Source organism: Arachis hypogaea, chromosome 15, assembly GCF_003086295.3.
Source record: "Arachis hypogaea cultivar Tifrunner chromosome 15, arahy.Tifrunner.gnm2.J5K5, whole genome shotgun sequence".
NCBI lineage: Eukaryota > Viridiplantae > Streptophyta > Magnoliopsida > Fabales > Fabaceae > Arachis > Arachis hypogaea.
The window spans coordinates 78,132,739-78,142,117 of NC_092050.1; the positions used below are offsets into that span (position 1 = coordinate 78,132,739).

The 9,379-nt window shown below is 38.6% G+C and overlaps 1 non-coding gene across 1 annotated transcript; it reads left to right on the forward strand.

Moving 5' to 3' along the window:
• Positions 1-5,824: 5,824 nt before the first annotated feature.
• Positions 5,825-5,931, forward strand: LOC112752961 (small nucleolar RNA R71). The gene has a single exon (XR_003177367.1). It is a non-coding gene; the product is annotated as a small nucleolar RNA R71 (small nucleolar RNA).
• Positions 5,932-9,379: the final 3,448 nt, after the last annotated feature.

Genomic DNA, 9,379 nt, shown 5'->3' on the forward strand with positions numbered 1-9,379 from the left:
TTTAAGGGAATAAATGTAGGTTTGCATGATGAAATTCACTTAATTTTAACCAAAAATTTTTATCAAATATGGATTCATCAATTCTCCCACACTTAAACACTAGCATGTCCTCATGCTAATCTCAATCAAAGGAGAAGGGTAAAAGGGCAAAAATTTATTTAATGTACTACCTATATGCATGCAACTATCCTAGATATTACCTTCTAATATTGACTCTACTGAAATTTGATAGAAACAAACCATGAAATTTTAATCAATCCTAAGCAAGCCTTAGGGCCAAGGCAAAGAGTCAATGCACCATGATCAATGTCCCAAGAATTGAATTGAGATTTTCAAAAACTAACAAGCAACTTGCAAGAAGATACAATATAAGAGATAAGAACATAGAATTGAGCGATCGAACCCCTCACCGGATGTGTATTCGCTCTATTCACTCAGTGTTTAGGGCTTAATCATGTTTTTAAAGATTTGCAAGTCATATAACAATCAACTAATACTTTATGCATGAAAACACATATCATGAGGTCTTTGGAGGGTTAAAATGGGGCTAGGGTTAAGGTAAGATCAATATGGTTAAGTGGACTTAGTGAATTAGATTTTTGATTAGCTCAAGTGTCCACCTAATCCTATATCACCCTATGTATACATAACAAAATAACCTAACTTTCCATTTATCTCCTATCTCACATTCACTCATGTATTTTCTTTCCAAAATACAAACATATGCATCCTTTGTTTACCTTTTTATTTCATATGCTACTATGCACAAGATTTGATTTGATTTTTGATTTTTTTTTTTTACAAAATCAAAATTTCCTTGTTTTTGTCAACAACAAAAAATGCATATGTCTTGAACAATGAATGCATGAGTGTTTACCCATTTTCCAAATTTTTACAATGAATACCCTGTGTAACTTTATCATCAATGTTCTCCAATAATTTTCTCCCACACTTTGAGTAACACACACACTACTCCACCCATGCTAATCAAAGAAGCAATCCAAGGACATGAATATTTTTTCGCTTTAGGGAGAATAATGTGCTTAGAACCAGAACAAAAGGGGATTTAAAAGGCTCAAAAAGGGGTTACAAAGGTGAATGTAAGGGTTGGCCATATGGGTTAGTGAGTTCAATTTCAAAAAAGGCCTCAATCATACTAAATACATTCAAAACACCAAATATAGGACATAAAAATTCAAGCGAATCTAAGATCATAATCAAAATGGAGTATAACACACAAGAACAAACTTTATGGTTGAAAATGTGCAACCATCCATTAGAGCTCAAATCTCACTAGGTATGTTGTTCTAGCTCTTTTCTATGTTCTATGAAAAAGGATATTTCAAGCAAGTTGGAAACAAATTTTCAAATTTAATCAATGGCACACCCTAAGAGAGATTTCATGAAAATTTCTTGTTGTTTTACCAAACTTATTTACTCTACCATGCAACATGCAAATATTTACCAAGAGAAAAAAAAACTAAAAAGTATTGCAAAGTGTCTAGGAAAAGAATTTTACCCCCTAAAATTGTAGATCCTCCCCCACACTTAATTAATGCATGGTCCTCCGTGCATGCTCATAATCCGGGAGAATGAGAACTAGGGGGCTCCACCTTTAGCTGGTGGGTACTGGGGCATGGGTTGATCATTTTCACTGTCTTCCTCCACATCCAACTCAGGTGATTGGCAAAGGTGTCCGGTTCATCACTCCAACGATAGGAGGGACACGGAAGAGTATTCTTTGGGTCCACCGGTTATGGAATCGGCACTTTGCCTTTCTTGCACATCCTAAAAAGAAGAAATAAAAACAAAAGATTTCAAGATAACATGGTATCAACAAAACAAGGTCAATGAGGAAACACAAATAATGTCCATAAAAATTAAGATTTTTAATTGAGAAGCTTTCAAAATAGTGTGGTTTAAGAGAAGACAATGTGTGAATTCAAAGAGTGCGCGCGGTTAGAACACACACACCGGCCAGTTAAAACGGCAATCACACTACTAAACAATTAAAGCTTAATGCTTCTCAGTCAAGTGTTTAAGTTGCAAGTGTAAAGAATTAAGATACAAGCAAACTTAAACAAGCACAAGATGACTTAATTGATTTCTTTGAGGCAATGGGTATTGGGGCTGTGGACATAAAAGTTCATTATTAAAAAGGGTACACAACAACAATAACCATTTAAGCAAAGTGAAATGTCATTTGTTCATCCCGAAGGTGTGAGAATCACAAAAACAATGTGCTTAAGTTAGAGCAAAAGATGTTTGATTAAGACATCAAGGAATGAACACTTGTAATATGATTACTCAATTCAATTGCTAAGATGAATAGTGAAAAATTTGAATTCAATTAAGATCATTGCATTCAGAAACAAGTCACGAATTAACAAAGGATCAAAAATCATGTAACACATGGGTGTTTGGAACTTCTAGTTCAAGAAACAAGGGAATGCATTGATAAATTCAAGTAGATCATCATCAAAAATCATATTTATAGTTGCAAAAAGCATAGAATATGCCAAACAAGAGATAAGTTGAGAGCATATGATGGCCATTTCATATGAATCAAACAAAAGTTTCACTTAGGCATTTCATCGAACACTTAATGTGCATTTTGCAAACATATCACATTTAAGTTCAAATTCAATCAATAACAACCCAACAATTCAGAGATCAACACTTGCAATACAAAGATAACTAAAGAAAGCAATAAACTCAATCTAATTCATTCAACTAAAGTTAAAACCAGCTCAAAAATTAACATGAAAAGAAATAAAGACCTGGAAATTAAAGGATAAAGAAAGCAATATGGGAAGATGAAACAATGGCACTTGTGATAGCCAATGCGAGGTCACGGCGGTTGGCTTCATTGGAGATACACCGGAGTTCTACGGAGGGCAGAGAACTCACCGGTGGAATAGAATGAAAAGAGAAAGAGAAGAAAAAAAGGAAGAAGAAAGAAAGAAGAGAGAGAAAGAGAGGTGGCAGTAGCTGACGGTGGCAGGACGCCGGAGGCAGGGTCGCTGGAAGGGGTCTGGACGGGGCACCACAGCAGCAAAAAGAAGAGAGAAGAAGTTACTGGCTCGATAGGGTTTTTGCCCTATTTAACTCCCAGATCGAGTCGTGTGTGTGCGCACACAGGCCCGTGCGCGCGCACAGCAAGCGAAACAGAGGGGGTGTAACGAGGTGTGCGGACGCACAAAGCTGTGCGCTCGCACAGAGAGAGAAATATTTTTTTTAACCTGGGAAAGGGTCATGTGTGCGTGCACACACAGGTCCGTACGCATGCACAAGGGCGAATTTTTTCAGGGGTTCAATGCACAGGGCGTGCCTGCTTTCCCAAAAAAGGGTGTGCAAAGGGGTGTGCAGACGCACACGTCTGTGCGGACGCACAAAGAGCGCGAAAAGAGAGGTGCGTGCATACCCACAATGGCGTGCGGACGCACAGGACACAAAATACAGGGGATGCCTACGCACAAGCCGTGCGAGCGCTTCCAACAGAGGGCGCACAAGCTAGTGTGCATGCGCACAGGGGGTGCGCACGCATGATGCCATGTTTTTTCAAAATTTTTTTCTCAAATTCTAAGGTGCTCAACCTTACCTCAGCCAAAATTTCAACCCCAAACTTACAAACATTCAAACATTCATGACCCATAAGCAAATTAACTTATCTAACTCAAAGATTAAACTAATCCTAAGTGAAGCAACATATTAAAAGAAAGCAATTAAGTCAAAGAACTATAAACAAAAGGAGAAGGGTTAGAACAATGTTACTATGGTGGAGTGTCTCCCACCTAGCACTTTGGTTTAACGTCCTAAGTTGGACGTGCATGAGTTCATTGATCATCCTTTGGAACCTCCCTAAGGAGGAAGATTTCCAACTCCTTGGCATGGTTGGGTTGTGTGTGGTCCAATGATTTAGGCTCTTTGGGAACATTTTCTTCTTCATGCTCCTTACTAGGCTCAACCACTTGATCTTCAATTAGGTCACAGCCAAAGATAGAGTAGATTTCAAGAGTGGGCTTCTTGGATCCATCCAAAGTGAACTTCACTATTTTTCCATCGGCTTCAAATGAGTAAGCTCCCGAAAATGCATCTAACTTGAATCCAGATGTCTTAAAAAATGGTCTGCTAAGGAGAATAGAGGATGGCTTGTCCGAATCAATTGGAGGGGTTTCCAAGATATGAAAATCTACCGGAAATAGCTGCCCTTGGATATTGACTAAAACATTCTCCGCAATTTCTACAACCAACACAATACTTTTGTCCGCCAACACAAATCTTGCTCTAGACCTCTTCAATGGTGACAAGTTCAACTTCTCATAGATAGGGAGGGACATAATGCTCACACAAGCTCCCAAATCACACATGCAATCTGTGAACTCCATCCCACCAATCACACAAGTTACCAAACAAGGACTGGGATCATTACATTTTTTCGGAATGAGAGAAGAAATAGAGTCATTCACCAAACTTTTGTTCATATCACCAATTTTTTCTTTGTGGGTGCAAACATCCTTTAGGAATTTGGCATACTTTGGAACTTATTACATGGCTTGAAAAAGAGGAACGGTAACTTCCACATTCTTGAAAATCTCCACCATATTGGGTCAAAGTCTTCAAGCTTCTTAGCCTTTTTATCCACTGTTGGAAAAGGAACTGGTGTAGCCTCTTCAAGAGGGTTCTTCCTTTTGGGTTCCTTGACCTTCAATAGATCATCATCTTCTCTTACAATATCCTACTTCTCACCTCCAATCACCTCCACTTCTTCTTTTATTTATTCATTGTGGGGTTCCTGGCTCAAAATTGTAGGCTCGAGACTAACTTCATCTAACTTGGTACCACTCGTAAAGGTGCTAGCGTTAATGCTTCCCTTTGAGTTTGGTTGGGATTGAGAAGGTAGACTGCTAGAGGTAGAAACTTGATGGGTGTTTTGAGTGTTCAAAGGAGAAAGAGTTAAACAGGATAAAGCTTCGGCAATGGTTGCCATGTACATTTCTTGCTTCTTATGAAATTTCCTTTGCTCTTGCATAAAGCTTTGAAGTGCATCATTCATATGAGGTTGATTTGGAGGGGGAGTTGATTGTTTTGAGTGAGGTTAGGCCTAGTGTGTGGTGGTTGATATCTTACTTGATGATGTTAAGAATGTGGTTATTGATTGGGTTAGGCATGAGGTGGGCTTTATGGTTGATATGGTGGGTAGTGAGGTTGTGGTGGTTGATGGTAAGGTTGTTGGCCTTGGGAGAGTTGGTGATAATAAACTTGTTGGTTGGAACAAGGTTTAGCTTGAGATGGTTGGTTTCACCTTTGATGGGAGTTATCTCTCCAACCTTGACTTTGGTTCCCTCTATAGTGATGAGATCCTTGATTGACTTGATTGTAATTGGACCTTTGTGGGTAAGGATTTGCCACCGCCAATGTGTTGTCCTCTTGGATTTGAGGACACTCATCGGTGTAGTGATCGTTGCAAGAACAAATACAACAAGATCTAGGAGGTCCTTCAATTCTAGGAGGATGGGGTGGAGGAGATAGCAATATTTGTGGAATTTGTTGGCCTTGAGTGATTTGCCTTAACAAGACTGTCATCTCACCAAGCATCTTAGTCAAGATAGCATCACCGGAAGGTGAGACTTCACTTATAGCTTTTGGTTGGGGATTTCTTGTCCTTAAATGTTGAGTTGAATCCGCCAAGTTTGCAATGACTTCCCAAGCCTTTGTTGCGGTTTTGTTCTTAGTGAGAGATCCTCCACTTGAGGCATCAAGAAGGAGCTTGTCTTGAGGGATCATCCCTTGGCGAAAGTAACTTATGAGCACCAATTTGTCAATGCGGTGGTGAGGACAAGCTTCTAACAACTTTTTGAACCTTTTCCAATATTCATAAAGGGTCTCTCCATCTATTTACATGATGCAAGAGATTTCTTTCCTTAGACGATCCATCTTTTGAGGTGGATAGAACTTCTCAAGAAACTCCTTGCGCAACAAATCCCAATTAGAAATCACCTCATTAGGTTGGGTGTAAAACCATTCTTTCGCCCTTCCCTCTAGGCAGAAAGGGAAAGCAAAAACTATGACCGCAATCTCATCCAAGCCATGTCTTCTTACAGTAGAGCACACAACTTGAAAATCTTTCAAGTACTTGAGAGGGTCTTCTCCCGGTAACCAATCATATTTTGGAAGCAAGTTGATCATACCCATCTTGAGCTCAAAGTTAGCATCTAGATCTGGGTACCGAACTTGTACCGGTTGCAAGGTAATGTCCGGGGCTCCGGCCTCCTTTAAGTAATTCTCTGAGGTGGCTCTGCCATATTGTTGTCACCTAATTCACTCAAAAAAATTTCAGCACTTCCAACAGAAGAATACAAGGTTCCCTCGTTAACCGAAGAATGAGGATCATACTTAGAAGGTGATGGTGAATCGGCTTGCTCTTCAAGAGAGTCTGATTCACTATGCACGGATGCTAATCGGCGCCGAGCTTGCCTAAGACGGGTTAAAGTCCTTTCTATTTCAGGATCAAAAGGGGCCAAGCTCGGTTCTGGAAGTGACCGTGTCATTCAACTGAAGAATAAATGAACGCATGCAATTACCAAAAGCAAAACAAGAATAACAAAATAAAGAAAACAACCTAATAGTCAATAACTGCTAAAACTATTTAGAAAAAAGGCACCAACTACCAATTAGTGTCAAGTAACAAGCAAAAATCAAGTATTCACACTATTCACATATTCACAACAACCGAATTTATAGCACTCATTGTACTTAATGTCCCTGGCAACGGCGCCAAAAACATGGTGGTGGCCGGATCGTGTGTTAGGAATTTCTCTTTCTTCCAAAAAAAGGGGAGGAAAGATGGATTTTAGCGTTGCATGTATAGTCCCAACCGACAAGGCAACTCACAACCAAAGTTTAGATTAGAGATGTCACAATATCAAAACCAATTTCGGTTGTGATATTCAATGGATTTCCAATGAAGAGATAAACAATTAAAGGAATGAAAGAACACTCAAAATTGTAATTAATAAACTAATAAAGGAATTAAAGAACTAGCTATGTAATATGAACAAGTAAGATATAAAAGTGATTGATGTGTGTGTGTGTGTGTGATTCAAAGCATAAATAGATTCTTGGCTTGGGATGAGCTAGGGGATCCTTTCCTTGTTGCAACCACAACTATGACAATTGTGATAGATTAATCTCACTTAGTTAACTCTTACATCGAAGAGTAGGTCAAGTGAGCATAGTTGTTCTTAATCCGCAAATCCTAACTCACTTGCTAATTGCCTTAGCAACAAGTTAGTGTTAGTGAAAACAAGAACAATTAACAATCCACGAATTATAACTAAATGTTGGACATTCCAACTCTAGGAACCCATATGCTCATTTTCCCAAGCCAAGAGGCAGAAATTTAGCCCATAATCAAAATTGATATTTCCACAAACACTTAGTGGGCATAAACATTAGACATGGGAAAATTGAGAAAAGGTTTGAAACTATGAGCAATAATTGATCAAAATCAACAATACTAACTCAAACAAGCATATAACAATCATCAATTATCAAAATCATCAACAAGAGATCAAAATTGCAAACAAGTATATATATTAACTATATGTCTTTAACTACAAGAAAAGTATCTAAATTGTAACTATAAAAAGTAGTAATTAAGAAATACTTACATTGGAGGCAAGCAAAAATCCAAGACCAAAAATGGAAAATGGCACTTGAAATGTAAACCTTAATAGAAACCCTAATAGAGTTGAGAGAAAACTTAAAGAAAAACTAAACCTAAAACCTCCTACTATAATCTAAAACTTACTCCTAATGATATGCTCCCTCTTTTTCCAAGTGTTGCCCCTCCAATATGAGCTCTAGCCATCAGATTTGGGCCTCCAAAAGTTCCCAAAATGCGAGTCACGTGCATTTTTAATGAAGGCACGCGCTGGTACCTATGCATATGCACAGGTGTGTGCGCATGCACACTTCGCAATTCTTTTCTCCTTTGTTTCTTCATGTTTCCTCCCTCTTGCATGCTCTTCTTCCATTTTTACCAAGCCATTCCTACCTATTGCATCTGAAATCACTCAACAAAATATCAAGGTATCGAATGGAATGTAAATGGAATAAAATTGACTAAATTATGCACAAAAAAGTATGTTTTCATAATCAAGCATAATTTAGGAGGAAAACTCAAAAGCATGCTTTAAGGGAATAAATGTAGGTTTGCATGATGAAATCCACTCAATTTCAACCAAAAATTATCATCAATTATGGATTCATCACCCATGTCCACCTTATCAACAACCATATGAACCATACCTAGAGCCACCACCATTCCAACACCAATACTCCCAAGAACCACTATTTTCTTATACACCACCTCAAGACTTTCACCAACATGAACTACCTCCCAACTACAATACCTTTCTCCCAAATAATAAACCCTCTCTTCCACCACCTCCTTCAATGGATGAAGCTCTCTATACCTTCTTGCAAGAATAAAGAGACATCAACTCTTATATCCAAAAGCAAGAAGAGGAGAAAAGGAGTTAAAGAAGCTAGAAATCATGGTTACGACCATGGCGGAAGCCGTTAACCACATGGCCTCCTATCTAAGCTCATGCAATCTAGACACTCCCAATGTTAAATGTGGAAGACTAGTTAAGGAGAATAATGAGGTAGTGAATTTGGAGCTTCAATGTGAAGAAGAGGAGTTAAAGCAAGAATTGCAAGAAGAGGAGGAAGTTGAGATAATTGAAATGGAAGAAGTGGTTGAAGATTTAGGAGATGTTGAATACAAAGAGGAATCTCAAATTGAATAACCCTCTTCCATGGAGTTTAAAAGTGATATTGAGGAGGATAGTGCATAACCTCCAAGGTATATTGTGAATGAAGAATTGGAAGAGATGGGGCAAGCAACAAGCCCTCCTATCTATGATGATGCCGCATCAACATATGATCTTTTTGAGCTTGATGAATCCTTCCCCATTGAATTTAAAGTTGATGTTGAGGTAGATTTCACTCAACCTCCAGGATATGATTTGAGTGATGGGGAACTGCTAGAAGAAATTGGTGAGGAAGAATGTGAACTTGAGAAAGCTTGGCAAGAGGTAGAGCTTGAAAAATCTTGTCAAGTGGTGGAAGTCCTTAGAAGAGGATGGACGAGAGGGGAATGTGCTCTATCAAGATCATTGGAAACTTCTCTACCTAGGCCACCATCTAATCCTTCATTTGAGTGGGTAAAAATTATGTCCCTTAGCTTTATTGTCCCACTTGAATTTGGTTTTCTTGAAACAGATGGCCAACTTAGGATGCTTTGTGGAATGAAGCGTAAGAGAATGATGTTTAGTGGTTGGTGTTGTAAATCTAGGCTCATTATGGTTGG